Source organism: Halyomorpha halys, unplaced genomic scaffold, assembly GCF_000696795.3.
Source record: "Halyomorpha halys isolate HHAL.00 unplaced genomic scaffold, Hhal_1.1 Scaffold152.1, whole genome shotgun sequence".
NCBI lineage: Eukaryota > Metazoa > Arthropoda > Insecta > Hemiptera > Pentatomidae > Halyomorpha > Halyomorpha halys.
Window position 1 is genome coordinate 698950 of NW_027109315.1, and position 17441 is coordinate 716390.

Genomic DNA, 17441 nt, shown 5'->3' on the forward strand with positions numbered 1-17441 from the left:
ATAAAATTATTAAATTTTTTACAACCTAACATTACTATTTCTAAATAAAATATATCGTTAAAAAAATACCATGCAGATTACGCGGTGGGTACGGAAATCATCATAATAAATAGTTATACGACTTTACGGTGTAGGATAAGAAGTAAGGACCTCATTACTACAGAGTAGCAAAGTAATGATGATGGTAGCCTTAGGAATAAGTGTTTCCAGGCTAGAAAACACTCATCTCCCTTTTAAAGGCAAAGAGATACTCATAAATACACTGACACTATTATGATAGACGGTTCTATAGCTTCCATGATGCTGGAGGTAAAGACCGGGCAATCTACAGTGGATGAGAGGGATAAGGAACCTCAAGCCTCCAGAAATAAGTTTTTCGTGACTTGAATTCAACCACCCTTTTTCCGAAGACTGTTTTAGAAGCTGCTCACAGGAGTTTTCTTAATATTTATGGTGGCATTAAGCCGGTGTAGGTCAACAACCGGTCCCGAAAAGACGTGTAACATCCATTGTTAAGGGTTGTGTCCCTTCAGGGAATCAGTAGAGATTGGAAAAACAGTCTGAGGATAATCTGGGCGATGATAGGTCCAATACTTTACTCGAGTCAATGCTTCTAGTAGTTCTTGGATTAATTTAAGTCGTTATATTGATGATAAAACGAATATAGGAAAATAAAAAATACTCTAAGAGAGTAATGATGAATGTGACTCACCAAGAATTCATCAATGCATGAGATTAAAATTTGGAACTTGATTAAAATGAAAAAAGGACAATAACCTAATAGTACAAGAGCCCAAAAGGAGATAAAAGGCAGTTATATCACCGCAATTTTTGATTACTTAATTTAAAACTAGGTATAATTACTAGTCAAAATTGATGAGTCTGCCAAGTATAGATACGGGAAATAAAAAATGGCGGCTGTTTCAAAGGGATAAAAAAACTAGTTTTTGTCAAATACCATAAAAACTACTATCCTACAAAGATAATCATAATTAAGCATTTTGTAGTAAATTTAACTAGCTTTAATTTGAGCGCTGGTAGACATCTGTGCGTCCAATGGTTTCTGAAATGAAGTTTTTCATAAATCAAACTTATTGTTCGAACAACTATAAACCAATTTATTTTAGCAAATATCATTAAAACTACTATTCATACAAAGGTAAATGTCATAAACTTTTTTATAGTCCATTAAACTAGCTTTAGTTTGAATGCTAATAGACATCTGTACGTCACATAGTTCCTGAGATATAGATTTCTCAAAATAAATTAGCTAACTACTAATCTTTCAGTAGATTTTTAAGAAAGTTTGCTTTTTATAAAGCTATATCCCGAGAACTATTGACGTAAATAGCTCTTTTAGGGGTAATATTTCAGCAAATTTACTCTTCTTTAAACATCTTAGATTTTCCAGTGTTGTTGGTAGTTTTTAAGATATAGAGCTCCGAATGAAAAATTAGTTTTTTCATTTTTTATTCCCCCTGCCTATACTTGGCAGACTCAACGTTGACAATTTTGCCTTGTTTTCATTAAAGTAATCAAAAATTAATAACTGCGAGATAATGATAACTGCCTTTTTTTCTTGCTCTTGCACTATTAGTTTTAGTCAAAGACAAAGAAAAAATAGTTTTTCGAAACTTTTAGACAGTTAATGAAGAACAGATTCATTGCATTAAAAAATGTTTCGAACTTACGAGGTATCAAAGCCTATAAAGCGACGATTTAGCTTCATTTTAGAAATTCTTATTATATCTTATAAGCAATTAAATTTTATTTTTGGATATGTTATTTGGAAAAACTTTTTTTAAGAACTTCTTAGTCTTAACTGAAGGAAAAGACTATCTCGAAATACAGAGACTCAAGAAAAGGGGAACGTTACAGTCCAGTCACCTAAGGTTCAAAAAAGTCAGTTTTCAAGAAATAGCAAAGAAGTATTTTTTTTTTGGAGTGCTCTGAATTTTAGGTCTGCATTTCGTTGACGGTTTCATATCAGAAATATAACAAAAATCTAAAATTGTTTTTATTTATAACTAGAAAACTATTTCATAGAATTTCTCGAAGACTAACATTTCATATGAAATTAAAACAAAAAAAAAATTGCATACAAAATTATGCGATTTTATTTTTTACCAAACTGGGAAACTGCTTGAGCACTCTTAACAAAGTCTACTACCAAAAATTCTCTTCAATCTGTCCGTTTTGATCTTATCATAACAGACATTGGTCAAATAGTTAGTTTCAAGAATATCAAATTGATAAGCACAACAGGACAGTTAAATGAGAGAATTTTGCGTTTTCTACTAAAAACAAAAAAGGTGGCTTTTGTTAAGAACGTTTTAGCAAGTCCAAAAATAAAATATGATACACGTATATTGTAGAACATTCTGTATTCAACTGAAAGAAGTAAAAAAAAAGTTTTCCTTTTTTTTTTTCTATTTATTTGTAGCCTGACGAGGTGCGAAACGTGAAATTTGGGTTTAGCACCATAAGAAACAAATGGAATCATTGAGAAAAGTGTGATTTTTTTTACCAAGAAAAACTTTGTGAAACTTGAACGTCTCGTTTCACTTTAAATTTTAAAAATGTATGAATTTTGTCAGAAACTTTGTTAACCTCAATTTAGAACAGAATATATCTAAAATGCTTATTTTTCTAGTTATAAACTCTTTTTTCTATTTTCGTGGTAAAGTCGGTGCACAGTGGTCCCAATTTTATTTTTATATTCTTCTTTAAACTGTATCAGTTGATACCCACTCTTAGCTCTTAGTTTTCACTGAATTGTATTTTTTTTTCTTTTAACAGATTTTCCAGTTTGTAGAGAATAAAAATTCGAGTCAATTTAATGATTTTTTTTTCACCAGCTCATGACTTAGTTTTCTTAATTATAGAGAGTTGAGAAAATGCAGATTTTAAATGTTAAATCATGATAGTTTACTAAAGATAAAAATTGATTTTACCAATATTAAAAATTTGGCAAAAATTATTTAACAAAATTCAAAATTTTGATGCATCAAGTAAAGAATATTACTTAGCTTCTCCATTGAATAATGTCAGTATCATATAGTAAATCCTCCATGAATCAATCTACTTACCCAAGCCCCCACCAGAGCACTCTGATGGCTGTAGTACAATGGACCGCCACTAGAGTTCTCGCTCCACTCTATTCTATAGGTAATATTGAATATCGGTTTACAAATTAATTATTTAAATATTAATTATCCGAATTAAAAATTTTACTACAGATTAATTTTATATAGAACAAACAGAACATATTCATTTTTCAGAACGTATTTGATTTGCAATCAAGAATAAGAACAAAACAGATTTACTGAGTGAAACAAATAAAAAACAAAATACTACAATGACACTTTCATTTATCTAAAAACCGATAAAAAAATTAATTAAGATAATCTCTTTAAAAATATTATACCACATTTTATGTGAGAATTTAAGCTTTTCCAAGATTATGCTGAACACATCACTGATTTAATTAATTTTAATAATCCACTAGACACATGAGTCGGGCAAAAATTAATTTCAATTACAATTACTATCCATTAACAACAAGTTGACCCAAAATTATAATTTAATTGGGAATTTCGACTGTTTGATGAACCACAGTAATTGTGGCCACAATTAAAATTAGCGAAACTGTATTTAGTTTTTCGGCAATTATTTTTGTAAAAAACCTACTTCTCAATGAGAAGAATTTTTTAGCTCTAACTCAACTTCAAAAAGTTTAATATCTATTGTATAAACTCATAAGAAAATAATTTTATAATAATTTTACCTTATATCACGCTTCTATTCACATTATATATCAACCTGTTACTCAAATTAAGGTAAGTGTAAATCATTTTCACTTCACTCATATATTCATATGTATGAATGAATGTTATTAATCGTATGATAATTATAATTCCATATATATTCGAAAATCCTGAATTTCATAAAATAAATAAATGAATAAAATAAAATGTATTGAAAATTTATTATTATTTTTTTCTTAAATCAAATAAAATCTTTTCTTATATTTATGTGTCTATTAGCAACATGTGTTCCACACCTAAATGAAATTTAAGAGATTGTGTAAAAAAAGGGAAGAGCTACATTTTTTCGAATTTGCAGAAAATAGTAAACAAAAAATTGAAAATTTTTAAGTTTTGGGAAAGAATATTTTTTTATATTATATATTATAAAATAATATAATGTTAAAAACAAAAAAAAAAACACACATATGTCTTTATGAATAAAATTAACAAAAATAATTGTAATAACAAATGAAAAAGGCAAATTGAATAACATGAGAGGTATTGGTAACAATAAATTTCTATAATAAACCAAAAAGATATTTTTTTTTTATAAAACAGCATCTGTAATAACCGAAAAGCATATATTCTAGTAATAGGAGTAACTTGGTATTCAACAATCCTTAAGACAGCATGCTCATTACAATTAATAAACCTTACCGGATTTAATACAATGACACAGAAAGGAATTATTAATTTTTCACATAAATATACTTACGGGTATAACGGGAAATGTCCCGCAATGATTACAGCAATTATTAGTGATCATAAAAGACCAAACACACAAACTGGTTTCATATCCTGTAATGTTTGATTTCCTGTGTGAAACTAGAACCACGAAGACAGTAAAAGGAGAATGCTGCAGATAATTTAGTTGATCTCAGATGAATAGGGAGAGAAAAAAAAATATACTATACTAAACTATACTCTTCAATTTTCAAAACCATTCTTGGGATGCACAGAAAAATTTTAATAAAATGTATCCAAAAATAATAATTTCAAATTTGATTTATCATTTATCCTTTAAATCCTTTTATTTATTTTTATTACATTAAATTTCTCAGAAAACTAAATAAAATGAATGTACAAGAATTCAGAAAAATATCGCTCTTTCCGATGATCCACAAAGTTACTCCGGCCACTAATTAAAATATGTTCTACCACTTATGGAAAGAAACGCGAGCAATTTCGGTGAAATGGATATAGCGAGAAATACGTTTGAACAGGTGGATATGTATAAGTATTCAGGTTCTAAGGTAACTAGAAAGAACAAAATTGATGAGGAAATAAAAGCGAGGTTGAAGGCGGGGAACGCTTGTTATTTTTCAATTTAGAAACTGCTTAGCTTTCACCTTCTATCCAAATATTAAAAATTAGAATTTACAAAACTTAGTAACGAGCGGATCCCTAAAATGTTAATAAACATTCAACCAACGGGTAAACGTCCGAGGGGTAGACAGAAACGTAAATGGGACGATTGGGTTAAAACTGACTTGGTAGAATTGGGTTTGGGGGCGTCACTGGAAGGATGTATGCAGAGAGCATTTAGTGGTATCGGTATCAAACCTTCGGGCTCGTTAGACCTTCATTATGGTAAATAACCAGGGAGGTCGTGACAAAACATTTATTTATGATTTATTTCATAATCATAAACGGGTAGGACATTATTTCAAAGGTAAAAACCAAATAAAATCGATGAGCCGTTGTAAAATATAGACATATCGAAAAAAGGATTTTTTCGCAAGCAAGTAGAGTATGGTATAGTGTAGTGTCGCAAAAGTAAGATAGAATCAGATAAAATTGATGCGTCAACCATAGCACACAAATCTACAGTTTTTCTCAAAATTTGGGCCCAATTGGATGAAATGTTTAAGAAATATATGTATATATAATAAAATATGTTTGCACATGCGTAAGCGATAGTAGCGGATGATATCTGATAAAATTGATATGCAACAATTCATAATCATTAGATTAACGGTTCGATCGATTGATTATACCAGAGCACAAAGTTTATGAGAAGTCCAAACGTATGATGCGGGTGAAAATTTTCGATTTTGAGGACTTTTTTCGCTTTATCTCTCTAACTCTATCTTCGGTAATAAGTACGCAAGTAAATCATTTTAAAAAAGGGTTTAACCCTAAGTGGTGAAGTATGCTAATCATTTTGTACTATTGAGTGAAGACGAGGGAACAATAAAACTAAATACAACTACATTCATAAAATCAAGTGAGAAATTAAGTTGCGAAATGAATACGGATAAAAAAATATATGGCACACTGCAGAAACTGCTTTTTTTTCTCACCCTTCGATAAATTTTATTATTTCAAACAAAAACAATAAATGATACAATAACAGGAATACGTATACAATAATAAACATGAATATTCGTTCTTTGCCTGAAGGGCCTTTTAAGGTAGGTTGTGGGCGTCCGCTGTGTCCAGGGGAGCACCGTCTGCGGAAGCGCATGTAATGCAGAAACGGCAACAATTTTGGTGGTATAAATAAAGAAAGAAATACATTTGAACAAGCAGATTTAAGAATTTAGGTTCTATGGTAACTAGACAGAATTAATTAGCAAATAAAGGCAAAGTTAAAAGCAGGAAATGACGTGTTTTTTTAAATTTTCTCATTTCTTAGCTCGCACTTTCTATCCAGAAACTTAAAAGTTTGAATTTATAAAACTATTATCCTTCCTAATGTTTTTTACGGACGCCAGATGCGGCCTCTTATTGCTAAAGCTACTTAAGGTTTTTGAAAATAAAGAACTCGGGAATATATTTGGATAACGGAAGGTTGAGTAAAATGAAGTATTTAGAATTTAGAAGACAAAAATAACGCAATACTGCGCATACTCAGTAAATATAATTGGAGTAATCTCATTAAGGTGGATAAAAAAGATTGTGTAAATTTAAAGGGCTGGTAACTCACTTATCCTTAAAAATTTAATAAGAATTTAACCAACGGTAATTAAATGTCAGAGGAGTTGATTGGAACGTAGGTGAGATGGTTGGATTAAGACTGTTCTGACGGATTAAGGTATGGACGGTTGTAGATGTACTGATGTGCGTAGACAGCAATTGATGGTATCGGCATCGAACCTTCGAGTTCCCTCAATCTTTATTATTATTATCGTTGATTTGAGCAGACACCGTATTGCAAGAGGTATATCAATTATTGTAGTAAATCGTTAACTGTGCGAATTGCTAACTTTCAAAAGTTATCAAAAAAGATTCTGCAGTTAAGAAAAGAGGATCATATATATAAAAAAAAAAAAAAAAAAAGGACGCCTAGAAAAGACCAATATTATTTTTAAAATCGTATTTTTTACCTCAGGAAACCTTAAAAAAATGTTAAATTAAAAAAAAATCTTTGCTGACTGTATGTTAAAAGACTGATATGTGGAATGATTAAAATCAGAAAATACATAAATAATGCAAAAAGGCTTACAATGAAATTCAAAAAAGGTTTAAAATTTGAATACCTAAACATATATTCCGCTGAGTAAAATGGAATGAGAGAGTTTTAAGAAGGTAGTAGAATGCCTCGAGGCAAACTGAATTATAAGGATACTTTTTCATGTTTATTCGCCTACGCAGGGCCTCCCATGACAGCCCCCTAACGGTGTATGTACACAAGAGATAACACCCCCGACAAATTTATACGGTTGTTCTCGGCGTCTCCTATCAACCTCGGAAAATATTGAACTTGGGAAACAAAGTTGTCTAAGTGAAAGCCAAAATGAAGGGGTGAGAGAAATGTGATATCTTTAGGAATCATAAAATATTTCCTCTGTATTATATCTTGTGTATGTCTGACGTCATCTGTCAACTAAATATGTCGAATAGCAATCTAGTTTTATTATGGATTTTCTTTTTTAGAAAGTTGATAAAATTCATTTTTTTAAATTCTGTGAAGAAAACTTCCAATTAGAATACTTTTATAATTTTATACTTGTAGCACGTTTCGGGATTTACTCCATACCCATGTACTATTTATCGTAAAATTATAACAATTAATTTTATCTTATCAATTTAATTTCTATCTATATGTATACAATTAAAATTCTTGTATTCAATATTTATCTATCATCAATTTCCATTGTGAAATTTCGTCATTTATATACATATAATTTAAAATGTTTTTATAACAACATTATTTGAATTAATGTCCTTCACTACAGGGGCATTCCTTCACAAATCAATGTGCGTTACCTCTTTGGACATACTATATGCCTATGTGCTTTTTTTTTTTTCTTTTTTTTTTTTAACCTCCTTATTGATATGTCTATATTTAATTCATTTTGCAATTTAACTTAAAAATTATGATTTTTTTACAGTTGGACAATTATATTTCAGAATCTTTTCCCTGATTTTTTATATTTATATGGCTAATCTATTTATTATTTTTGGGTTTGTAATATTTTCAGTTATATGAATTCCTTCTAGAAACCTTCTGTTTTTATTGTTTTGTGCCCTGTCTATTATTGTGGAATTTTTTAAAGTTATATTTATGGTTTAACGAGATACTGAGGTTAGTTCGTGCGTTTCAATTTATATTTTTATAGTTTGTGATTTGTTGTCCGATTCTAGTTTCCAGTTTTTTGGATGTCTCTCCAATATATGTTTATTCACAATCAGGCTTATGTATTGTATTTAACCTTTTCATTTTATCTATTTTTCTTTCATGTTAGATAGTTGGAGGTTTCCTTCACCTCAGCATTGGAAAATATATATATATACATATTTAGTTTAGGTTATTTGAGTAGTTGTGAAGTATATAAGATTTCATTAGTATAAAGCAGAACTGTCAGTTGTAATATGCCCGGTCCTAGTTATAGCAATTCCATTTTTTTTTTTAATTTTATAACGAAATCGTAAACATATATGTACTTCAGAGGTTGAAGCCAATATGTCACATTTTCTTTAAAGTGTATAAAGGAGAGCATTTTAAACAGATATTTTCTATTTTTAAGGGCATATAATTCCTCTTTTGTCTGGTGCTGCGTCCACTCTGAAATGCGCCAAACGTAACAGGTTTAACGTTGTAAAGTTTTTCTGTTGTTTGAAACTGCACAATTAGGCTTATAATTGAACTTGTACTATTCATGATCAATTTCGTTTATTTTATTTTTTTTTTTTGGGCACTTTATTTAGTCAAGATTTTATATTCATACGCGCACTTTTAAATATTTTATTTTATTTCAATTTTTTTTGGCTAAGCAAATATTCTTTAGCACAATAATAACCAAATGATCTTTAAAATGAAAAACTAAATTGAATTTATATATTATTCTTGTTTTATTTTTTTAGGTCAAATTTGATTGAACCGATCATTATTATTGATTATAAACAAAATAAAACAAAATCCTTGAACATTCGACAACAATTTTCACACCGACAACGAACGAATTTGCGCACTTACACAATAGAACATCTTTAAAAGAAAAAAAAACTGAATACTGAAAGCTAACGTTTCGTCATGCTTTGGAGTTCTTCATCCAGAATATATAAGCAAGATTCAAAACTATTGTATAACTATAAGATATAAAAAGTATAAAATACGGAAAACTATATAAATATAAACAGAGTAAATTAATTAAATTGTAAATTATTGAAGTTGAAATAAACAAAGTGAAATAGCAATAAATAGAGAAGTATTGAATTATAACTAATTAAAAAGATAATTATGGTGCAATAATAAATGAATTTATAACATTAATTAATAACAAACAAGGTAAAACAAAAAGGAAAAATATAATGAGGAAAATATATCTACAGTATAACTGGATGGCAAATAAAAATAAAAATAGAAGAAAAGTTGGTTAAAACAATAGTGGAAATTGTCAACCTTTTGTCTGTGTCACGGGAAGGGAACAGAACTAAAAGTCAAGGGAAAAAATTATTTCGGCTTTCATAAAGAGATCGGGAGAAAATTTCTATTATAAAAGACAGTTGAGTTGACAGAGTTCAGAGACATCAAAAATGTAAGGAAACAAGCTATTATAAATGTATAGATACAAATATTACCAGATAAGTTTAAAGATAAATACAATGATACATAATAAAACCTCTCAATTTTATAAAAAGGTTTTTAGTGGCCAGTGCATGATAATTTATTACAGCGTGACCACGATGGAATAATAATGTAAATTACAGTTATACGATTTTATAATAATAATCAAATTAAATTTTAAATATTAAATAATTTTGATGTATTAATTTGTAAAATAGGGGTTGATTTTCTTTTGCTTTTTGGAGAATGCAATTACCTTTAAAATGACTTTATACAATATTAAACATAAAATGAAAGCTTTGTGAATTATAAGCTATAAGTTTTTTTTCAGTAACTCCTGTTCTTTTTTGTAAATAAAATTAGTTAACAGAATATTTTATAATTTATTCATTCTTTTGTATAATTAAATATTTCAGATATAATAAAATTTATTCACATTATTTACCATGAAAATCATTAACGCGATAATTTACAAAGCCTTGTTTAGATCTAAATTTTATTTGAATCATTTCTATGGGCCATACAGTTAATAAAGACTTTTCTTAATATTTTCAAAAAATAGTCTAGTTTCAGAAATTTTTTAAGATAAGCATTTTTTGCACATCACCGCATTATTTCGATTAAACATAGGAATTGTGGATGATGACAAATTACCTTGACTAATCACAGCTATAAGAAAGTTACAAACATTCTGAAAATTTCTTGCGAAGCAACCGATCTCGCCCACCCTTACATACTTGAACTGAGGGTAGTTGAACCGAACTATGTGAGGGGACTTCGGTGCCAAATTTATCGGAGCCAAACCCGACAATAAATTGAGAGGGAACTTTGGTACTGAAGAAGAGTCTATTAGTGCCCTTTATTGCAAGTTAGGGGTTGAGCAAGGTCCTACATTATCCATAATACTGAAAAATTAATAATTTTAAATAAATACATACTCGAGATGAGCTGATCCTGGATACCAAACGTAATGGATTCAAATGCGACACTTACCTGAAAGAAAAAGAAAAGTGCTTAGTAACAAGTAATAAGTATTTGAGTATGTATATATATCTTGTCTAATGAAATCAAAGTATTGACTGTTACCCTGAACAGATTAGAGACATTAGAAATTGGAAAAATAAATAGGACAAAAAAAAAAAAGGTAATTAATAATGTAAAAAAAATATTATCATTTTGAGAATAAAAGAAAATGTGTGCTTTATATGCAAACATTTTTTTAAAAATATTTTTATTGAAATTAACAACTGTACATAATGTTACATCCAGTAAATTTGATGTAAGTTTATAATGGTAACCGATCTAGCCCGAACTAGATATCATTCCTTCCATTATAAACTCCCTAACCACAAACCCCCTAGTTTCTAGCCTTGCATCCTCTTCCATTCCTGACAATCCTCCGAGGCGCCAAAAAAAGGGATAGCCACGAGACCTGCTAGTTTAAAATGCCATTAGAGTGCTACCAACGGGTAGTTGCTCTACACGCCTGTAACAATCCATTTTAACTAAGATCAAATTTACTGAATGTATTATATACATTTGTTTGTTTATATACATTGTTATTATACAGTTGTAAATTTCAATGAAGATATTAAAAAAAAAAGTTTATAATGGAGTGATACATGCGTGTAGAGAAACTACCCATTGATCGGTCTATGACGTTTATATGTATGACTTTATTTATAGAAAAGTAAGGAGCATTGAGGATTTTACAAAGGATTTTGGATTGTAAGGATAGAATACGAGAGGAATTCAAAGGTTTAGTGGAGCCCCAAAGCTCAACTACAATTATCCAGATTGGCCTTATTACAGTCACCAACACGAGGAGGCCCCTCACCTCCGGACTTAAAATAGCTCCTTTGAATGGATAGCTCAAATATGATATTAAACATAACAGGTAACCTTAAAATACCAAAGGTAGTAAAAGGTAAGACACAACACGAATTACTTTTCTTTTTCACAGTAATGCACTGTGATTTGTGCACAGTAATTCAATTTCATTTCTGTTTTAGAGGGTTCGGAAAAAAAAAAAAAATTACAGTCATGTATATCAGTCTTTTGTAATATGTTGGACTAGACGTTTGTCTAGTAAGCGCTGTAATAGTTGGAATCGACATGCAGTTTCCTGTCTTTTCAGTCTTGTGTGAGGATTCCAGGTTAGTTGATTGTCCAGTTGCAGCCCAAGGTAGCGGATCTGTTCGACAGGGGTAACAGTAACATCATTAAAGTATACTGTATACTATTCTGGTACCTTTATTGACCGCCACCCGGACTATCTTCATATGGTCAACTATCTTCTTCCAATATAAATAATATTTATTTAATCATTTGTATGTGAAATGAATATTTTCAATTTTAAATATTTAAATAGTTGAATATTAGGATAAGAGATCGGAACAACCCAGTCTAGCTGACAAACGCTATTGCCGTGCAGTTGTAATTAGCGATATATACCAGCTTGTAACTTGGAAAACGAGTTATTTTAAGTATAGAAAGTGGATTAAGTTTTCAGATACTTAACTAATTAACACTTTTTTAAAACATAAAAACAGATATTTTATTTATAAGTACTTGCAGACGTCTGAAAATCAATATGTGTTTGTTTAATTGCGAGTGTTTATATACGTCTGATTGTACCCGTAAAAAAGTTGTGCTTAAACTATAATAAAATATTGTCATAGGTTTTGGTAATGTATGATCCTTTGACCACCTTAACGTTTATAGTGTGTTAATCATGAGTTCCACTAAGAGTAACTCTTGCGCCATAATTGTAACAGTTATTTTAAATGGAAAAACCAACAAAATTATTAAAACTTAATATATTTTGGACGTTAAGTAATTGTAAAGGTTTTTTGGATGGGGGCATTGTAAAGGAATTGATGAAGCAAGAGGAGCAGTAGAGCGGACGAGGTGGCCTCCTCTCAGCTGTCTTCTAAGGCGGAATATCAATTCGCCCTCTCGGGGTACCCCGAGCTACCCCAACTGAAAAGGCAATCCTCCGAAGTGCGGCGGTATGGTCAGGGTACCGCAGGCAGGCAGGGCCTTTGGTATAATATACAGTTTGTGTTCACTTTCATTATTCATTATTAATAATAATCGATACCTTTTTACAGTCACGTCAAGAGGAGTAAGGCTGCAGCTGGTCCAAATTGATCCGTAAAAATGATCGCAGAGCTGTGTGTGTAAATAATACATTTACTAAATAACATGTAGAGCGTAGCACTTGTGTATCTTTACTCATCCGATATCAAAAGTTTTTTTTTTTTGGAAAAAAAAAATGTATAACAGTAGGAGAAAAAACCTTTTCCGTAATTTTGATACAAATATATGGTGTCTTTCAATTGCAGTTATTTCGATTACAAAATTTAAAGATTTTTTTTCTGAAATTTTGAACTTCTTGAATAATTTATTTTTAAACCGGTGGAGGTTAAGCAAGAGATCTACAGCCACGGACATTTAAAACTTGAGTGAAGAATCTGGACCTTGTCAGAAGTCCAACAATGCAATCAATTTACCAAAATTATCTGGGCCGCTGCTGTTTTAACATTCGAGGAGACTTGTTAGGAGCTTAATTATGACTAAACTAAAACATTATCATTTTATTAATAATAATTTTTAAAAATGCCTAATCCCCATACAAGACTGAAAAGACAGGAAACTACTCGTCGATTCCGACTATTACAACATTTACTAGACAAACGGTCCACACTTCCAATCCATTACAAAAGACTGATCTACATGACTATTATAAGGCCTATTTGGACATACGGAGTTAAGCTATGGGGCTCCACTAAACCATCTAATTCCTCTCGAATCCAATCCTTACAGTCCAAAATCCTTCGTAAAATCCTTAATGCTCCTTACTTTGTCACAAATCAAATCATCCATCAGGACCTCAATGTCCTCTATGTTGCCGATTTGGCCAGAACCAGATACCAATCCTTCCATAATAAACTTCCCAACCACCCAAACCAACTCGTTTCTAGCCTGGCTTCTCCTTCACTACCTAATAATCCTCCTAGAGGTCTGAATAGAAGATGGCATCGAGATCTTCTCCTTTAGAAATGTTTTTGGAGTTCTATCAATGGGTAGATTCTCCACATGTTTTTATCATGTCATAATATCACTTACAACAAATTTACTTGATGTGTAAGTATCAATAATCAATCAATAATCAATAACAGTTGTAAAATATCAATAAATAAATTATTAAAAAAAAAAAAAAACCTAAAAAACTCGAAGGTTCGATGTTAATACTAGTGGCTGTATATACACCAGTCCAAACAAATATAAATTCACCAGATTACTCGACGCGATCCTTACACTTGCGTTTAGGTCTACGCATCAGACATTTACCCATCGAATCAGGGCAGGGTTTATTAACAGGTTAGAACCAGGTTCGTTACTGAACCCTACAAGCTTACACCCAATACTATTATCTGAATTATACATACTCTCAATTCATCGTAGCCTTCTAATTTCTCTTGTTAATTCACATTTCTTGGAATATTTTAAGCAATCATTTCTTTTACGGTATAATATACGTTTACAATTTGTAAATTAAAACTTTTTGGGCACAAAAAAAAATTAATTCAAACACCATCAATATTCAAAATAATAAAAACAATAAATGTATAGAATAACGGAATCGTAAAACAAATTAGCTTATTAGAAAATACATAAGTTTTCATTCAATTTCAATTTATATATAAAATATATTACTTTAATTTTATGTAAAGTACAAATTAGACAGTTACTTAATAAGATTAAGAATTTTTAATTAATAGGTACGTAACAAAAGTTAGTCGGAAAAAACAAATAAAAGTTGCTAAAAACTTGACTTTTTTCGGCCGAAGAGCATTTTCAATGCCTTCATAAGGTTTAAATTACGCACATACAATGACGTTTATTGTAAAAAATCAATATATAATGTTGTTAATAATTACATCTCAATATAAAAAAAAATTACCAGCTGGAAAGAAATAAACTTTCAGAACTTATAAACAACTTTCTCAATTTGTACAAAATTTACAATGAGTTTCCGATTTCATCCCGACCATAAAAATTCCAGATAGATACCCTGAAATGTTACTTCAAGTCGAAAAAATCAGTGTGGATTAAAAAATAAAGGGGCGCAATTAATTAGTTGTTGCCTGAAAGATGAGTGCTGAGATAACGACTGGAGCACTTTACCTTGATGCTGTTATTACAAAAGATTACAACATCAAATCATTAAAAGGGCCAGTATAATATAAAAGGGAGGGGAGAAAGACGGGAGAAGTGGGAGGGATGAAGTGCATTATGATGTGGAAATTTGATAAGAGAGCTTTAGTTTATTTATAGAGGGGGGGGGGAGCTGGCGATTTAATTTAAGCAAAGATTTAATCAAGGATTTGAGCGCTAATCAAAGTTTGTTCAGGCTGGGCGCTCTGATAAAAGTGGATAATTGGGGCCTCCTGCTACCTCATGTAGTTGCATTGTCGTCTCTGCCTCTTTGTCTATTAGCTCCTCGATGTTTTATCTACTTAGTCCTTCCTTCAAATAGCTAATTTTATAGATGATTGATGATACTATATAATTTTGATTGTTTTCATCCTCTTCATCAATGTTCAAAAAGCTACTTACGATATACTCTTACTATATTTTAATGACATTTATTAAACATATGATTTTGAATATTTCACTGTTGTTTGACTGGTCCGTACATCACATCATTCACTTGGAGGCGAAAATTTCAAACAATAAATTTTATTTTTCTATTGCTATTAAAATTCGTTTATTAAGGTTAGAGTTTTTATGGATGCAAATATTTTTTTTTTCTTTTCGGCCAAAAATAAACAGTTTAACAAAATATAACAATGCCGTCTACACATGAATGCGATCGGTAGAGATTGAATACACTTGGCTATCTCCGATTTTCCAATTCGAACAACTACAGTTTTTAAACTGTGCTACAGTGTCTATTTCTCTATACTTTTAACAAAGAGAAATGGTAAATTATTTCAAATAAACATAAGCAAAAGTACTTTAGCAGAAGATTATTTTTAAAATTTGGTATTATGGTATTAAATTGTTACAATAGTTTAATGATAATAACACCTATCTGATATAAGCAATTATTTAGTTTTACATTGATATACTGAGTTTATACAAAATCGTTAGAACTGTTTTGGGGAAAATTGAAAAAAAAGTGTAATATAGTTTCTTTAATATAGTACTTCAGGTTGGTCGATTTCAACGAATAAGTTGTAACATCAAAGGTATAATTTCAATTGCAAGTAAGATTCATTGTTCTTGAGGTGGACTCTTCACTCAAATACATAGACTATTTTGCGAGTACAGATCTGCAGCAACAACACTTAATAAACTACCCCTTAAAGAATATAGTGAATTAATATCTGTTCTGTGACCATGAAGCTTGCTCACAATCCACCATAATCCTTGAGGAACTGAGAAAGCCAATAGTCCGGGAGGAACTACTTTGGTTGCATATATGACCGATCACTTTTGGTCTTGTCACCCAATGCCGGTTCTACTCTTGTTTTGTTTTCCCGAATAATGGTTTTCCATTTGGTTGGGTTCTCATCAATCGTGAGGGTTTACCGAAAGACAAGCTGAGCTCTCTGTCTTCAACTGATACAGCATCACGTCTTCCCACAGGAGAAGGTCCAGAGGTATCCCTATGTCAGGTGAAAGATTCTGGGTCCAGGCAGGGGACGCATACCTCGGAATACCACGACTACTCATTGATACACGGCCATCATCGTAGGGTGTCTGAGGCTCCATCGAGACTTTGTTGGAGAGGACTTAAAATATAAAAAAAAAAATATGTATACATCCGTTGAAAACTGGAACTCGAAATTTAGCGCTATTCTTACTATATATTCTACATATCGACAAGTGAAAGTAATATTTAGAAAAAAAAATTAATAGAAAACGTTTAGTAGATGATAACAAGTTTGGACAGATTAGAAACAATACATAGAAAAATCTATGTATCGACGTTTATGCAGTGTTAATATGCCGTAAGCTGCAAATTTTGCCTACATATATTTATTACATTTTGTGTAATTTTAATTAAAAATAAATTATGGATGGTAACTATACATACGAGTGTGTTTTGATACGCTATTTTTTATGCTGATTTCAAATTTGTAATTAGTTTCATATATCATTAGTTGGCTACATTCCTTATACCTGGCTGTAAGAATAGTGTGATGAGTAGAACTAGTTGAAAATATCATTGTGCATTATGCATCATATTTGCCAAAGTAGATTGGGAAAGCATAGTTCATTATTGACACGCTAAAGGCCTAGCAAATCCATAATCAGCTATTTAAAATCAAACCAGTAGGTATAGAAGGAAACATATCTCCTTCATTATCGAAAAATTATTTTTCGCGGACAGGCACTATTTTCTAATATAGTTCTAGATCAGGTACAAATCTGTAGTTCTGGAATTGATTAAATACCATTTTTTAAAAAAAAGGGAAGGTAGAATAGGGAACATATTCTAGAAGATCTAATGACATCTAACTATAATAAACCAGTAAGATTTAAATTAATCCAAAGTAATTCAAAACGACGTTTACGTGTCTAGCATATTAATTTAAACTAGT

At 30.6% G+C, this 17441-nt stretch overlaps 1 protein-coding gene across 1 annotated transcript in view; it reads right to left on the reverse strand.

Moving 5' to 3' along the window:
* LOC106678649 (coiled-coil domain-containing protein CG32809) overlaps positions 1–17441 on the reverse strand; it is a gene marked incomplete in the record, with an annotated part of 525778 nt that overhangs the window by 306356 nt on the left and 201981 nt on the right.